The following is an 18,453-nucleotide window of genomic DNA, read 5'->3' on the forward strand; positions in this document are numbered from 1 at the left end:
ACAACAGAGTTCATAAGCACAACATGCAAGAACAGGCTTTATAGACTTATCTGATAAAAATAAAAGTTGTTTTTACATGTTTACGTTACAGTGAAGGAATTAACTTATTTGCTGAATGGAACAGTATTTTCCATCTTAGACTGTGCTCAAATTTAATTACTTTATAATTTTACTGTGCTCCTTAGCTCAACATCACTAAATGACACCCAAGACATATTTATAAACCATGATCTTACAGTGGTCAGTCCTTGCACCGTAACCTCAATTCACAGCTTTTGCCTGGTTTTTATTTTAAGAGACAACCGTCTGTGGAAATTGTTATTTTATCTAATAAAATTTGCAATTGACATCAGTTCTCAGTGCCTCGGTGTATTATGGTGATTATAGTACATTATGGCAAACTTATGGTGCCAAAACAAACATAGCCTTCAGTCTTTGACTCGCTGTCATAAAACGAGAAACATAAACCAACCGACTTCCCTCTATGTCGAAACTTCACCAGGGCGAAGGTCAGGCCGTGATCGTATAGTGGTTAGTACTCTGCGTTGTGGCCGCAGCAACCCCGGTTCGAATCCGGGTCACGGCATTCCGGTGTTAATTTTAATACAAAAAAACCGACAGAACTATAGGTCTTTATATACGTTAGTTGAACGGTTCACTGGCGAGTTTAATACATCCATGCATGTCTCATTAGAAATGCATTTTTTCAATATGAATGTTACAATGGACTATTGCCTGTACCACCACCTCGGTTCCGTATCTCGCAATGCTGTGAAAGCAGTGCTGAAGCAAACCCACAGCTTGTATAGGTAAATGATGTACACATTTGTGAAATGAAGAATACAAAGCTCGTAGGTAGCCTTTATTGATAGAACAATGCTCAATATATTCCATGAAATAACTCCAGGAACTGATGTTTATAAGATAAACATTTCAACAATTCTGGAATTGATTCACATTTGGCGTTAATGCAGACAGACCATGGCCAGCCGTGATCGTATAGTGGTTAGTACTCTGCGTTGTGGCCGCAGCAACCCCGGTTCGAATCCGGGTCACGGCAGGGATCTTCTCCGTCTGTTTTAAAAGAGATGAAACGTCCTCACACTCTTATGAAAAACGACAAGACGTTAATACAAGACATTGAATAGAGTCTATTGAGAGGCTCTATGTGTGTGTTCAAGCTGACAATAATAGTGAATCATCAGATATTATCAGAAAAAGATGAGTTGCCAAGTAGGTTTTCATATACAAGTAACTTGCCTTAGCTTTGTGGTGTATAATAGTCAGACTATAAAAAATTGAAAATACAGCAAAAAAAAAGTAATCTAAAATACAAATGTACAATAAAGTGGTACAATGGTTCTCCTGTCATATAAAGAGCTGTGCCATGATTTAAAACAAAGACAATGAAATATACAACATTTAAAATAAGGAATGTGCAAATGTTCACGCGGTGGAATATATGTATAATCATACAGGTAATATCATCATAAGTTATTATTTTATTGACGATGCACCCCTCATTAAAGTGATGTAATTTAGAGGCGAAATTACTGTGTAATAAATAAGTCAAACTAAGAGGATAAAAAAATTAACAATAATTAAAAACAAAAAACATGAAGACACAAAGTGCAAAGGACCATACAGCAAAAGGAAAAGATCACCAAAGTTTGTGGTGATTATAGTGTGCATTCAAGAAGTTTCATAGAAATTCATAGATAGGTGCTCAGCCAGAATCACATGGTAAGTTAGTTGATGCTGGCATCCATAAATCAACGCTCTGCTCTTCTTTGTTGTTTATCAATTCATCATGTCAACAGACGGCCGTGATCGTACAGCGGTTAGTACTTTGCGTTGTGGTTGCAGCAACCCCGGTTCAAATCTGGGTCACGGCAACCCTTTCTGCTTTGAAGGAGATAGTAGCCTCTGTGTTCTCCATCACCATGGTTGTCATCATCTGGGATTGAGAATCCTAGGCCACTGTGGTTATATTAGACACACACTGCTAAAACTAATGCAGTTGAACACCACCTTCACTAAGTAGCCTATAATGTGCTGTTGAGGTTTCTATTATTGCGTCCACCCCATTTACAGCATAGGGGAACCAAAATAACTGGACATAACTATGTGTAAAGCATTTCAGTTCAACAACATTGTAGGATTTGTTGCATTTATTATATCAGACTGCATTAGTTTTAACCAGGTGTATTTGGCAGCTGAGAGTCTCGTTCATCTGGAATAACTGAAAGCGTTTGGTTTAAGTTTGACTTTGTTCCCAGTTCAAATATTCTGTTATCTGTGACAGGGTATTACGCAGAGTACTAACCACTATACGATCACGGCTGGAGCTTCATTCTGGTGAAGTTTCGACATAGAGGGAAGTCAGTTGGTTTATGTTTCTCGTTTTATGACGGCGAGTCAAAGACTGAAGGCTATGTTTGTTTTGGCACCATAAGTTTGCCATAATGTACTACAACCACCATAATACACTGAGGCACTGAGAACTGATATGTCAATTGCAAATTTTATTAGACAAAATAACAATTTCCACAGACGGTTGTCTCCTAAAATAAAAACCAGGCAAAAGCTGTGAAATGAGGTTACGGTGCAAGGACTGACCACTGTAAGATCATGGTTTATAAATATGTCTTGGGTGTCATTTAGTGATGCTGAGCAAAGGAACACAGTAAAATTATAAAGTAATTAAATTTGAGCACAGTCTAAGATGGAAAATATTGTTCCATTCAGCAAATAAGTTAATTCCTTCACTGTAACACATCAGATGAGGTGGTCAGCCGTGATCGTATAGTGGTTAGTACTCTGCGTTGTGGCCGCAGCAACCCCGGTTCGAATCCGGGTCACGGCAGCCTGTTTTAAACAAGAGGCGGTTGTACAGAAAAAGAGAAAATGTCTGATAAAGAAAGTTGTTTAAGCTGGACTTCTATCAAATAAAATGACAAAGAGCAAGCGAAACATGTTCACAGTTCAAATGAGTTACCGTAGATTTCTGATCAGTGGAACTGTTTTCAAAGAGAAAGGTCGTATTATGGCCCCTTCAGACAGCTGGATCTATCCTGTAATTAATTCCAAAATTGTTCTCCTTAGTTACCCTATTCAAACTTTTCACACTCAAATTATTGACAATTAGTTTGCCATTATATTAATGCAACAGCTAAATGGCCAGCCGTGATCATATAGTAGTTAGTACTCTGGGCTGTGGCTGCAGCAACCACAGTTTGAATCCGGGTCATGGCAGTCTACTGAGACATATGCAGGTCTGTTTTAAATGACAGGTGCTCACACTGAATGATTGATGAGTGGTGGCGCACAGACAAGTTTAATATTATAAGGTACATTCCATTTAGAACTTCGTATGAAAGGCTTAGCCAAAAGAAGACAGGTTTGATGTTAAACCAATCACTGTCTATTGTAATTGCTTGATTAATCTGATTTCCCCTGAAATTAAGAAGTCACTATCTATTCTTTATAGCACAATTATACAATCACAATAGTGGTGGCCATACAGACCTGTGTAGCTGATATTCCCAACCACTGAGAGACGTCTGGACCAAAAACCAAACATATTGATCTTTTAGAAATGTTACCCTGATGGAAAAGTCGAGGGATCGCTAGAAATATTATGGTTCATCCACCAGGAAACATAAAAATAACATCAAAAAGGCCATATTGCTAAAAATGTGGAAAATCATAGCCACAGGCCAATGTGCAGGCTGAACTCAAACATACTGCAATAACAAGTAATGACCAGCAGATGTCGTCTTTGATCCTGTGCACAGAGCAGAGACGCACATGTGAGACTGTATCATCTGAATTCTCTTGCAGAAGGCATGAAAAGGAATCCTCAACAAGCTTCAGGATCACTCCATATCAGATAAAGAAGTAAAATAAACAATCAAATAAATAATTTATTGATGGCAAATTAGTTAGGAATTTGCACCTTTATATAGTAACATTGATCATTTACTTATGATTTACACTGTAAAAATGCTCCATTACAAGTCAAAGTCCTGCAGTGAGAAATTTCTTTAAAGTAAAGGTACATAATTATTAGCAACAAGACAATAGTATAAGTACTCATAATGTATATAGTGGCTACTGTCAGTGTTATATTATCATATTGTTAGATTATTACTATTAATACATTAATGTACAAATGGTACTTTAATGTTGTTGTTGTCAAAGGGGAACTCGTTTAACTACAATGTATACCTTTGCTAGTTCAATCTGTAACAATGGATCATAATTGATACACTGTTTGTTTGTAAAATATTAGTTTGAAAATTAATAAGCAACTACAGCTCTGAAAGAAATGTAGAAAAGTGGAAAGTATAGCAGAACTATAAAGTTGTATAAAATGGAAATACAACTAAAAATTGTACTTGAGTAAATGTACTTAGTTACTTTCCACCACTGCCTGAAGTATATTTTGATTTTAATACTCTCTTACTCTTTAATTCTCTCCCTCTCTCTCGTCTCCCTCTCTCTTTCGCTCCCTCTCTCGTCTCCCTCTCTCCCCCTCTCGTCTCCCTCTCTCCCCTCTCTCTTTCCCTCTCTCTTTCCCTCCCTCTCTCTCTCTCTCGTCTCCCTCCCTCCCTCGTCTCTCCCTCCCTCCCTCTCTCTCCCTCTCTCCCCCTCTCTCTCGCAGCAGCCATATTGGAATGCTGGATGTGGAGAGGGGAAGCAGGAACAGGCGACGAGAGAGGGAGAGGGGGGAGATAGGCAGGAGCGAAAAAACAGTAACTGGAAGTAACAGTGGCTCTACAACTGAAATAACGGACCATTTATCGACTGTTAACAGCTCCAGTCGCCGGTAAAAGTCAAGACAAACCTCTCGGACGTCCCCTGGAAACAAGTCGACGTGAGTGATGTTGTGTTTTCGGGGTTATTTGACGAGCTAAAAGAAAGTATGGGATGCGGTCGGCTCAGCGCTCGTCCTGGCTGGCGTTAGCCGTTTCCTCTCCCAGTTTTTGAACCACTGTAAAATGTGCTCACTTGGTTGTAACTGGGAAATAAGTGATACATTAGCTTAGCCGTACAGCACCATAACTAGCACATACTTTTCTTTTAGTAACTTGGAGCAGCGGAGGAGAAGAGCGACCTAACGTTCCTGCTGTCGCCACAGTCACATGGAGTGAATGTGGAGTAACGTTAACTCCAACCTACGGTAAATAAATGCACCGGATTAACCTACATTTAGCTCCTAATCTCTGTCTCAAGTATTTTTCTTTCCCGTATCGAGGATTCAAGGCTATGTGCTTACCTTGACTTGCCTCCAGAACAAACTGAACTTACCTAACTGCTCTTTTCTAGCTCAGTGGGCCAGTTATGTTTTATTTCTTATTGTTCAGTTGTTTATGAACAGTAACGCCTAACCATTTGGCCCAGCTATTTGGCGTTATTGGCTAATATGAACCGTGTTGGTTAGGTTCATGATATGCTGTGCCTCTCATTTTGCTGTTATTATTGGACTAATGCAGCAGATCAGGTGCATATTAATTATGTACAGATGTTCATCCACGAATTTAATCTAGCTAGCAAAGTAGAGCTGAAACAATTAGTTGAATAATTGATTAATTAGAAAAAAGACCATCAAGTTGTCATTTTAGTTGTTTAATCAAGCAAAGTAACAAATATCCCTTGGTTTTAGCCTCTCAAATGCAACAGATTGCTGCTTTTCTCAGTTTTCTAGCATTTTAAGTTAAATTATTTTGGGTTTTGGGCCACTGGTCATGGGAAACAGGTCATTTGAAGACATCACCACTGGTTCTCAGAGCCTCTGAAGGCATTTTTTGTATTTCATAAGGTCAATGGAGCAATCAAATCAGCTGAAAAACATGTCTTCAGTCCTCTGCTAACAGAGATCGTTGCTGCAGTTCATTCATATTTATTTCCTTGCATGTTGAAGCACCATAAAATGCTCTTTAAAAAAAGCATTGTTTAAAAACACATTTTCCCTTAATCTGGTAAAATGGTCATATGGATACGTAAGTAGACACTCAGAAGGTTAATGTTTCTAAACCCAAGTGAAAGAGCTTAGAAACATGCTGCCCTGTGTTCTGTGTGAAAGGTTGCTGGAGCCTGATTTGCCTCTACTTCATATTCCAGATGCAAGGAAATGCTAATGAATTGCAGTATCCTGAGGCCACTGAGCCTTCAGACCCACAGTATACCAAGAGGAGTGCCGCTCTGCACCCTTATATTTGCAATCCTGTGGACAAGCTAAACCTCTTTATACTGATGTGAACCATGACTTTGTAGTGTAGGGGATGCAATGTTTCTTTAAGGCCATGGTTTGGTTTTGGATGCACCTGTGTATCACAGTACTAGTCTGTATGGTATGTTGTTTGCACAATACAGCTACTGTCATGTTGCAGTCATTCACTGTTTGATGGAGGTATTCTAAATTCTTATGGCCTGTTGTGTAGTGGAACAAGCAAAATTGGGTGGTTGTGATGGTGTCACAATAAACTCTGGGAAATACTTGCCATCTGAATAATAGCTATTTTGGTGAGATGAAAGTCTGTGTCAGGATGACGTCCTGCAGACACGACTTCCTACACGACAACAAGCCAGAGTTTTAATGGTTTGTCACATATGTTGCTTGTTCCAAACACGCAGCGCTAAACGCTGTCAGCTGTAAAGCTAAATCTTCTCGGCCAACTTTTAATTTGAATGTAATTGATTGGAAATAACATGCACAGAGCTTTTTGCAGGCTTGAGATGGGATTTATGAATAAGCAAACAAGCCTCACACTGCTAATTAGTTTATCCACTTGATGAGCTTGTGTTTAATTCCGCTCGGGCTGCATTCATTCAGCTCACTCACCGTGACCAAGTGCTACACCACATGCAGAACTAGTCTAGTATTGGTGTTTGACTTTAAACTCATACAGACAGCGACAACTTGCTGTGGCTGTTTTCCAGAGTCCTACAAATGCTAGCACACAGCCTTAGATGTGACGCTGGTCTGATTTTATTACATTAGAATTCATTCCATCCCTGTGTGTTTGAACCATGTGGTGAACTACAGCTTCAGTCTACTAATTTGGCATCATAGGACCAAAATGAATGTGGCGCACTCCATTATCTTAAGTAGAAACATGTCATTACCTTCTTTGTGTGAAACAAGCAGAAAGCAACATTTGATTTAGTTTTTATGTTTTTGCATTACTGTAGAGATATGAATTCAGGCTTTTGTGATAGATGTCAGTCAGTTTGTAGGAAGAAATTAATTCACAGACAGAAAAGTTAATAGCTACACCTTTCTGACAGAGCTCTTCCTGTGGCTGGTCTACAGCAGGCTAATACAGGCGTGGCAGTGGTGTGTGTGTATGTGTGCTTGTGTTTCCGTGTGTGTGTGTAAATTGCAGAGCAGTGCAGGAGGCCTGTATTTATAGAAACACTTGACTACACTCAGAGATCTTACAGGAGCAGTTCACCACACTGCAGAGAACTCTTCTGTGTTCTGTTTTCTCCTCTTCTTTCCTGCAAGGTTGTGCTGTGCGTAGGTCCATTTGTTAAACTTTTCTATGCTTTGCGGTCATCATCTACAATGCATTCTGCTCAAGTTTGTTCTACTCTAGACAGACGGCCAAGCAGAGACAGAAAACCTGTAGAGAAAGACAAGAGTGTAACACAACCAGCAGTCTGTAGTGTCATTAGATTGCAGTATGTTGTGTGACTCATAATGACTCTTACTAGTGATAGCAATCTCTGCAGACACTGTGTGTGTGTGTGTGTGTGTGTGTGTGTGTGTGTGTGTGTGTGTGTGTGTGTGTGTGTGTGTGTGTGTGTCTGTGTGTCTGTGTGTGTGTGTGTCTGTGTGTCTGTGTGTCTTGTGTGTCTGTGTGTGTGTGTGTGTGTGTGTGTAGAGGTTCTGAATAAGAGTATGTGTGTCCTCAGTATGTTTGTCATGAGGAATTCATGATACCAAATGAAGGAACTCGTCTTCAGGGGCTGGAATAATGATTCTCTATTTCAGTTTGAGCATTTTTTCGAATAAGTTGTTTGCTGTTTTCTTAGCAAACATGGTGGCAGATTTTTTCCAGCGATCGGCTACTTCATACTTACTGTGTAAATACTTGCAGCAGTGTGGAGGTCTAAGCTGTTCTTGCACAAAAATGAATGAATGCTATTTGCAGGCTCACCTCAGGAAGGTAAAAAAAAGAAAAGACATGAATGAACAATTGAACTGGGCAAATGGTGATCTTTGCTTTGCACCAGTAACTTCAGTGGGAAGTATGACTAACTCTGTGTGTGGATGTGTGAGTGTGTTTGTGCAAGTACTAGTATGCATGTGATTGTATGTGTGTCCTGGTTCTATAAATTCAGCTTCGATCTACTGTGGGACTCCCCTGCATCCTCTCGCATGTGGTTTCAGCTGTGAAGGAAAAGGAGTGTGTTTGTGTGCTGGGTGTTTTTGGAGGCTGAAAGAAGGTCCATTCCCTTGGCTTCTGGATTGGTTGCATTCAGGAAGCAGCCCCCACACCCCTCCGTGCACACACACACACTCACAGAGCAGTAACTGTACATCCTAAAGCATGCCGCGTCCCTCAGGAGCTGAAAGGAAAACGCCTTCTTCCTCTCAGCAGCAGCAACTCTGCTCAGATCTCCTTGAGTGTTTATGTGTGTGTTGGTATGTTTGTGCATACCTGTGTGTGTGTGCATGTTTGTGCATGGGTGCTGTACTGTGATAATGACTGTGTTTACCCACAATGAATAAACTTTGTCATGTTTTGTCAGCTGAAAATATTGTTTTACTCATTAGAACTTGGTTTAGCTGCCTCACACTAAACTTCCATATCGGTCTACATAAGTCTCATGTTTTATCTGCAGGAGCCACATTTTAAGGCCTTCGTTCATCATCTGTGATGTAAAAACACCAGATTTAGACAGTCAGAGAAAGTAAAAGTGTGCATCCTGTTCATAGTTTTAAAATCCGAGCACCCCACGCAGAATCCCCCCTGTTCGGCTGTTGACAGTGTTATCAACCAGAGAGCCAATAACACTGACAGTTACATTCTCTGGCCATTTTCTCTTAAGCTCTAACAATCAATATATTGTTTTAATGAATGATGGTAATTGTAAGACAGTCGGCCACATTAATACTCAATTCATCATTAAAAGAAAGGCCATGCTGAGGAGGGATACAGCGATCTGATACTCAGGGTCTGCATCAGCGCTGGCACTGACCTTATTTAACAGGTTGGCTAGCAGCTATCATGTGACCAATCCACATTAAATCTAGTTTTCTCGTCAACGTCGTTAAACAATTCAGTGTTTTCACTGTCATTTACATTTGTTCAGTCACGATGGCCTGCTGGCTCAGTTTTCAGTGACCCAGCAGTCTGTGGTTTTACTGTAAAGAAGAATGAGCTCCATGCATTGAGGTACACAGATTTTGAATTTGGGAAAAAGAGCACTGGTATGTGATCATGTATGTACTCAGTCGGACTCTGTTTTTTGAAACGCAAAACTGAATTGGTGCATCCTTAATCCCAGTGATTGGGATCACTAGCTATATAAGGCCTGATCCATTTTCTATGCACTGTACTGGAAAACTCCCTGTGGTCGTCCTTTAAGACACTAGACAACATTGTGAGTAATATAATGGTGCTATTACCTAGTAATAACAAGGGACATACCTTTTTAGAGTTGATATGTCACCTCTTCATGGTGGGTTTTTTCAAACATTTGAAAAGGAATTCACTTCTTTGCTTGTTCCTACATGGGCCAGCCGTTTCAGAGATGAAAGTTCTGCACACATATTGCATACTAATGGAATTTATATTGGTACCAACAATCCAGATTGGTGCATCCCTAAATATATTTTTATAACTTTAGATCTGTGTTTTAACCTCTGTAGTGTTTGAATCCCCAAAACAATGTTGTTTAATGTGTTTGAGAGTGTCTAGTTGAATGTATTGCATCTGTCTGTTCAAGAAGGTGTCCATGTATTATGCATTATTACCTTGTTCTGTAGTTTTAGTTAAAACCATGCCTGAGTTTAATGATGGCAGTATATTAACAGGTTTTCTGAGCTGTTTTTGTGTATGTATGTGAATAGATGGACCACTGTGCAGCATAGCATTCTGCTTCGACTGTGTGTACTGAAATTTGCTACAATGGCAGGAAATGACATCGTAGTTAATGACTTGTCCCTCCTTGGGGCATGCACACACAAGGACACACACACACAGAGACACACACTTAGAGCAAGCTTCTGTCATGCAGGTCACTGGTGCAGCATGTCAACTAGTGATGAATGGAACTGGAGCACAGCGATTCCCTCTGGTATATATCTATGTGTGTATGTATGTGCGTGTGCATGTGCACATGTGTGCATGCGTGCGTAAGACTGACTCCCTGACTCAACCAAAATGACTCCGCAAACTAATGGCCGCTCAGTTTTCTCAGAGCGAAGCAGTGACTGAACTGCAGTCTAGAAAAGAACAATTACAACCACAGATATTGCAAATAAGTCGCCCCTCTCTCGCAGAGTGTGTGTGCGTGTCGTGTTTGAGCGGACAGTCAGTGTAATTACATTGCAGTGAGTCAGAGAGGGAGAGAGAAAGAAGTAATTGTTGGGCTTTGTCATATAGACACAGAGAGAAAAGAGGTGGGAGGAGGAGAAAGCTGCGTGGAGAAAAGACATGGAAAAACGGAAATATAAAGATGAGGCAAGAAGACTGGAGGAGAGAAGGAAAAAGGGTCCCAAAATGTACTTTATCTCTACTTTTCTTAACACATGAAAGCATCTGTGTACGCAGACAGAAAATGTGTCAGAAAATGTATGTGTGTGAGACCCAAGATGTACTTTGTTCAGCCAATAACAAAAGATAGATCGAGGTATTGGTTGATACTGTAGTGAAAGGAGTAGTTTGATATTTTAAGAAAATACGCTTATGTGCTTCGCTGCTGAGATTTGCATGAGAAGATTGATGCCACTGTCAAGTCTATACTCTAAATATGAAGCTACGGCCAGAAGATGGTTATCTTAGCTTAGCATCAAGTCTGGTAATGTGAGTGAACACCTAGCCTGGTTCTGTCTGGAGGTTACAGAATCCGTCTGCCGGCACCTAAAAGCCCTGATTAACACGTTGTAGCTTGTTTAATTTGGAGAAACACCAAAGTGTAAAATCAACACTTTAACCCACTGTAAAACTTTTCGGTTTTACTGGGGATTAAAGTGGCGTATATGCTGGGCGGAGTAACTTCCTGGGTCTACAGTGGTTGGTTTTCCTTTTTTTTTTTCTTCTTCTGAATTGAATACTACTACAAAATGCTTATGAACTGATGATCAGTCACTTGTGTGTGATGTGAAGTTTGACTGACAGCACGCAATATCCATTAATACTGAACACATATGATGACATAAGGACTACATTCTGTGATTCTTCTACATCGGAAGTGTCTCATTGGCATTTATATCTGACTCTGAGAGTCACAATCTAATAATAATGATAATTTTAATAGTAATGGTTAAGGACGAGTTGATTTTCTTCCCTGTTTAATCTGCGCAGCCTTTGATTGACAATCTTACTGTAGATCTGATTTTTTTTAATAGGTTCGGTACATTCAATACTGTTGAATGTATAATTAACATAGATCATGTTGTTGTAAACATGTGGTAAAACCTACAACAAGGTTAGACAGCCGTGTAACAGTGACTGGTTTTGAGATTAAAACTGGACACAAAGCATTTAGTCAGATACTTTACTGAGAGAGAGAGAGAGAGAGAAAGAGAATGAGACCAAGGCAGACATCAGTGTCTGCTTGGCCAATCATATGACCTCATCTCTAGATTCATGCACAACCACGCACCCACAAAAACACACAGTCATAACAGATCACAGGGAAGCCTGCGCGTGTGCGCACACACACACACACACACACACACACACACACACACACACACACACACACACACACACACAGATCAGCAGTGAAACACCTGGATGCGAGCCATAGGTATGACATCACACACACACATATTCACCGAGTGTTGTGCTACCATGAACTAGTGTTGCTGAGGTCAGATGTGAGTATAATGCCACAGTGTGTGTCTGCCTGTGTGTCAATGCATATGTGTCTATCTGTGTGTCTCCCTTTGTCTGTTAAAGTGTTTTCTATCTGTCACTTAACTGTTTTTAACACAGATGTTAGCGAGAGCGATTGCAAACACGAAAAAACCTAGATATAACTAACTAAATATCAGATGATCGTTTATGCACTGAAAAAGTTCCAGCATCATAGAGAACCAGGTACCAAACAGACTATTCTGGACTAGTAAAACTGTAAATGTGTTGGATTTGGTGTATTTTTGGATTCTGTTGCAGTGGCTGTTTGGCAGTGGCTGTTTGGTGTAACATATGGATGGAATAGAAGGTTTTGCCAGTGAGGTTTTGCTATTGCTTAAAATGGTCATGTGAAGTAGAGAAACACATTAATTCTAGCTGACCCAGTGGCAAGTTAGAAAAAAGCATTCAAAATGACAGCAGCAGGGTTGCCCTCAAACTGTGTGACACTTGAACATGCAGTACCACTAGAGGGCGATGTTAATACACCAACTCAAGCAGGGATTCACAGAGGGAGAGATGGAGGGACAGCGCTTAGACCCACCTTCTAAATGAGAGTCAGAGTAGACTCAGGGCTGTGTGTGTGTGTGACATCTTGGCCTACTAATCCAGTGGCCCATTAATCTGCTTTACTCCTGAGCAACTCTCATCTTATCTGTCTGCGTGTGTGTGTGCGCGTGAGTGTGTGTGTGTGTGTGAGAGAGAGAGAGAGAGAGAGAGAGAGAGAGAGAGAGAGAGAGAGAGAGAGAGAGAGAGAGAGAGAGAGAGAGAGAGAGAGAGAGAGAGAGAGAGAGAGAGAGAGAGAGAGAGAGAGAGAGAGAGAGAGAGAGAGAGAGAGAGAGAGAGAGAGACTCTGTCATGGCTCATTCACAGGCTTTGTGTTGAGTGTCCAGTGTCAGTATAGTGGGAATTTAGTGTGACATACTGGATATACTATCAAGAATCAGAGAATCAGTGACAGCCATGTGATTTTATGGCACTTCGAGCACATTTTGAGGTTCATATCTGCAGGCACGAATAGTTGAATACAGCCATAGATGGGACAGTTCCAGCGACAACAGATTTCTGCCTTTGGGTCAAGGATGTTCATGCTCTCAAGTGCTGACTTCATTTGAGTCTTCTGTGATTCTAGACAAAAATAATGGCATATAAGATGACGTCCCTTATATTCTATAAGAGACTTATATATTTTAACTGGTGTTTTTATTTAGTCTACCCACTTTGTATTCCATCTTTAAAATCTCATCTCTGAAAGTTATATTGCTGCATGTGCTGGCACAAACTGAAGCAAAACTGCATAAAATCTTTAAATGCCGGTGGAATTATGTGCTTATTATATGTAGAAATTAAAGACCAAGTTATGCTTTCTGCATCTGCGTGTCTGTGAGGGTCTGTGTAATGTAAATTTAGTCATGTGCCCATGTCTGTTTGCACGAACCACACACGTCAACAAACGTGTTAACATGCTGGTGTATGCAGGCACTCAATAATGTATAAACAGATCCAAGTCCATTTTTGCACTATATCTGCGCCTTAAGTTGCAGTATGCTGTGGCACATAATACTAAAGAGAGGTTACAGAAGAGAGGCAACCTCACTGTGATTTTCACAGATGGCAACCATCATCCATGAAAAAATAAAGGAATATTTTTGGAAATCATAATTTTTTTAAATTGTAACATTAAAACATCAGATTTCTTTAACTTATTTTAGTGTATTTTAGTAGGAATTCATTAGCAGGATTTAAGCCCACAGGCTGAGTAAACTATTCTGTTTCCAAATATTAGTAAAATCAGTTTAGAGTGGGTTTACTTCCCTCTCGATGTCTACATGTGACTCGATTACAATATAATTGGATTAAATGTGCACCGCTTACAAAACAAAGTCAGTGGAATAGTCGACTGATATTCCCTGTGTCTCCTATTTTTCTGTCTTTTTTTTTGTTCTGAATATTGATGATTTCTGTAGGACAAAGTTGAGCTGAGAACATTGGATTATGACTAATTGAGCAGGGGTGCGTTTGTGTCAGAGAGACAGAATAGCCAAAGGCATCGCAGCACACACACTCAGTGTTTGAATAACTCATCTCCCTCCCTTGTTATGCCATTCTCAGCTCTGCCTTTTGCCAGTATATTATTTCCTCCTCACTTTCTCTTCTTTTTTTCCCCATATTTTTCCATTACTGTCTCTTCCTCTCTGTTTCTCACTTCTTTTCATGAAGTTTTTGCATCACCTCTTCTCTTGTCTTTCCCTCCTCGCTTGCTGTCCCTCTGTCTCCTGTGCATCTGGTTCTCTCTCTCCCCCTCCATCTCTCTCCTGGGACACAAAAACACCCCTCCCCCTCCCCCCATTCCTTCCTCCTTTTCCCTCCTCCATCTCCCTCCCCCCTTTCACAGTCATAGGCTGCCTACTCTCCTCTCCCTCCTTCCCGCTTCCCTCCCCTACTCTACTCCCACTCGTGCTGCTGTTCATCTGTGTGTCAGTGTAGTAGCAGTAGTTGTAGTAGTAGAGGGAGGTGGAGGAGGAGGTTGGGTTGTAAGCTTAAGCCGACATTAGCCATCATTACTGAGTTAGCTGGCTAGCACATCTCAGCGCTAGCCCAAAGACCACAGAAGCCTGGGATTTTGGCTTTTCCCAATTAAGCTGCCTGTCAAGGGGGAGATTACACTCTCTTTGCCTCTCTTCTCTTCTCTTCTCCTGGGACTTTAAATGGAAGGACTATACCATGGTAAGAATTTCTACGTGTAGTGTGTGTATGTGTGTGTTTGTGGCTGTGAGTGAGTGGGTGGGTGGTTGCATGCGTGTTAAATTGTGTTTTGTGTGCATGTATTTCATTGCATGTGTAAATTTGCGTTCTCTGTGTGTTTGAATAAACATTTATCATATTTGAGTTTTTATTCTGTGGCGTCTAAACTCAAAAGATTTGTTTGTGAGCAGGCAATAGAAGTATGTACCTCTGTCTAAACAGACTACTGTACTGTGTGTATTAAAAAGGTGTAAGTCTAGTGTAGTTCTTTATTTTTGGATTGAAAAGTATTGCTAATAATTGCACTTCAAATTGATTGTTGATAAATGCAGTTTTGCAGAAGTTGCAGGAGTGATGATGCCTGAGGAGGAAGAGGAGAGTGGTAAAACTGTAAAATACACACAATTGAATGTACAAAAACACAGCTCCAGTGGATAGAAACTAGAGCTGTGCAACTGCAGCTAATTCTCAGAACTAATTAATTAGTTAATTAAGTAATTTCTTCTAAGATTCTTCCAAGCTAACAAAAATAGCAAACATTTTTTGGTTTCAGATCCATTCTGTCTGTTTTACGTCATTATAAATTAAACATATTTGAATTTTGGTCAAACATTAACAAGACTGAAGGTGTCAATGTGGGCTCTTGTGACAGGCGCATTTTTCTGCCATTTTATAGCTGATTATCTGATTAATTTATAAGATATATGGCAGATTAATCAATAATGAAAATTAGCTACTCGCACCACAAATTGGAATTGAAAAGATTGTCTGCGTATGTGAAAAAAGGGCATGTAAGTGTTTAGTGGCCTATATGTAGGAGGCTTCAGCTTGAAGTGTCCATGTGCAATGGAGGGGGTTAGTGCTACCTGTGTGTGTGCGATTGTGTGTGTTTGTGTGCATTTCTGTGTGTGTGTGTGTGGGAGGGAAGCAGTATGTGTGAGATGATACGTGTGTAAAATTAGTGGGTTGTGTTTGAATACAAGTGTGCATCTGTATGTAGAGGGTTGCCCACGTGGCTTTGTGTGTTTGTGTAAGTGTGTATTGTGTGTGTGTGTGTGTGTGTGTGTGTGTGTGTTACAAGCGTAGGCATGAAATCCCCCTGCAGCATTTTGTTTCTAGGTTATATCATCTATATTTCAGTATGTTTTAATATTTCGATCTTGGTTTATAATTGATGGAAATTTGCTAAACATGAAACATGGCTTGCAGCTTCACACACATGCGCACACGCACACACACACACACACACACACACACACACACACACACACACACACACACAGACAAAGGACACTGCACCTTTACCTGCCTTGAAATAAAGCAAGCAATTCAAGGAATGGTTGATATGATGAATTAGTATTGTGCTGTTATCCATTTCACCATAGTTAATTATACATTGATTAGAATGGGCAACTACTCCTCTAACAGAACGCAGAGCTGAGCCAGTAAGGTTTATCGGCCAATCAGAATTGACTATTCATTTTTAGCCTTGTAAACCAGTTCCCTAGTGTTTGCCCTCATAAAAAGTCAAAGAAGAATTAAATATTTAAGCTTACGTTTGATTTTCTTTGTATTTGAACATAACGTTTTCACTGGCAAAGCAAGTGTATACGTTTATATGCATAAGCCTACAACTGGGGTTACAATTTAATTGGTAATTAATGTCAGATGCGTTTTAATTCATTTATGAAACAGAGTTTATGCAATTTCACCAGTTCATTCTGCCTAAATCTGTTGCGATGAATTATACATCCTGTGTCTGGTCTGAGTGTGATACATTAACATGCGTGCCGCTCCAGTAAGCAAGTTAGCTTTACCGCTGCACCTGAACTATACACAACCGAGTGAATGTGTGTGTCACAGCGTGTGCGCTTTTGCAGATAAATGTATATGAGCAGTCACGCGTTTACGTGACCTTATTATGATGCACGGGTGTAGGACTTATCTGGAGTTTGCATCATCTGTGTGTTGGTGTGTGTGTTTTACTTTGTGATAGTGTGGCAGGTTTTGAATAATTGCTCGATGTTTATCTGAATGTGAATAATGAGAAGATGCACATATGTTTCTGTTTGAACACATTACCTGTACAGCTCACTATGGCCCTGTTTTATATGTTTTTCACTCTAAATTGAGTCATGAAAAACACTGACTTGTCTGTGTATTATAATGATAATTGTAAAATATTTCTGTGGTATGTAAAGCACATTATGTGTCACTTTCAAAGTCAAACCTCTGCTCAAAACCTCCTTAATATATTTTCAAGGGCGAAAACGTTGCAAGGTGTGTGTTTGTGATTCTATGCATTAGGTTAGTGTGACTGGCAGGTGTGATTGGTGCCTCAGGGGTTATGTTGTTGCATCGTAAGCCTGCACGCTCTAGTAACACCCCATTGTCCAGAGGGTCACGCACACACACACACACACACACGAACGTGTGCCTCCCAGCTTGAAGTTTAACCATTAGACTCAGTGCAACGAGGCAGAACAGCTGACTGCTCTCATCAGGTTAATTCAGCCGAGTCTTGCAGGAGAAGTGTTTCATTTTTTTTTTGTGGGAACGGGAACATCTGCCCCTGTTCCTCCTTAGCCAGTTTGAGCTGTCACTTTTGCTTTGAGCTGTACACAGTTTTGTTGAATTTCTCTGACTCTTGCTTCCATCTAGCTACACATCAGCTGTTGCCAGTAGCGATCAGCTGCTTCAGTCTTTCTATTTTACATTTATGTGTAAATTCAGAGAAACAAGCTGAATCTGGTTTATTGTCTGGACATACAAAAACAAGGATTTTTAATGGAAACTGACCCTGAACAATTGAGGACAAACATTTGGTTGTAATGTTAAAACACTATTTTTCTCTGGTAAACATTCATTTCATTTTGATGATGGGAGTTTGCTATTTAACTTAATTTTCAGAACATGCCTCCATCTCTGTCTGGGGTCTGCTACTATTTTAGTATCTTGTCCTGGGTTTTCCTCCTGTAGAAGCTCTCCAATATCTCCACTTTTTATGAAATCATTAAATGGTTTCCAGTTTGCCCATAAACACCCAATTTGTTTTTCGAGGTATATGTTATTCTTTCTTTCTTTATTCTTTCCATTGACACATATTGCTGATCATACAATTGATCTATGCATCAATTGTAGGTGCAGCAGTTTTCTTCTAGTTAAAGGTTTCAGTCGTTTGGCCTGCAGTATAGCAACATTTATCAATGTACACTCTTTGGTTCTCACATATAGATGTTGGATACAGATGTGGCAATATCATCCTGGAGTCCAGTGGAGTATTCATGGACAAACATTTTGTTAATCACCTCCCTCCAGCACACCTTTCTCTTCTCTTGTTTTTAAATACTTACACAAAATAACTTTAAGAATAACTGTAGTAAAGAAAACAGTCTTACTCTGACCTCCCTCAAACTGTGAATTTTATTTAACTACTGATCTCAGACCAGTAGTTTAGACATCATTACATAGCAGACTCTCTCTGGATTGCCCTGTCTAATTACCGTTACCAAAAACCTGTGCTTAACGTGCAATTATACACAGTTTGTAGACATGAGATCCACAGTGTGTGTCTTAGTATATCTGTCTGTAAAGGTGTGTGTGATTTCTG

General features: G+C 40.1%; 1 protein-coding gene and 3 non-coding genes across 5 annotated transcripts in view; all 4 read left to right on the top strand.

Annotated features, from left to right (window-relative positions):
- The first annotated feature begins 514 nt into the window (after positions 1 to 514).
- On the top strand, positions 515 to 586 carry trnah-gug. The gene has a single exon. It is a non-coding gene; the product is annotated as a tRNA-His (tRNA).
- Positions 587 to 988: 402 nt separating this feature from the next.
- trnah-gug lies at positions 989 to 1,060 on the top strand. Its single transcript has one exon. It is a non-coding gene; the product is annotated as a tRNA-His (tRNA).
- Positions 1,061 to 2,794: 1,734 nt separating this feature from the next.
- Positions 2,795 to 2,866, top strand: trnah-gug. Its single transcript has one exon. It is a non-coding gene; the product is annotated as a tRNA-His (tRNA).
- Positions 2,867 to 4,724: 1,858 nt separating this feature from the next.
- Positions 4,725 to 18,453, top strand: part of ptk2aa (protein tyrosine kinase 2aa) — a 63,781-nt gene continuing 50,052 nt past the window's right edge. For both annotated transcript variants that reach the window (XM_041955007.1, XM_041955011.1), the window contains exons 1-2: positions 4,725 to 4,879; positions 5,090 to 5,185. The gene's annotated coding sequence lies outside the window, so the exon portion shown is untranslated. The remainder of the gene's footprint in view (positions 4,880 to 5,089; positions 5,186 to 18,453) is intronic.

This window comes from Chelmon rostratus, chromosome 16 (assembly GCF_017976325.1).
Source record: "Chelmon rostratus isolate fCheRos1 chromosome 16, fCheRos1.pri, whole genome shotgun sequence".
In the NCBI taxonomy this organism is placed as follows: domain Eukaryota; kingdom Metazoa; phylum Chordata; class Actinopteri; order Chaetodontiformes; family Chaetodontidae; genus Chelmon; species Chelmon rostratus.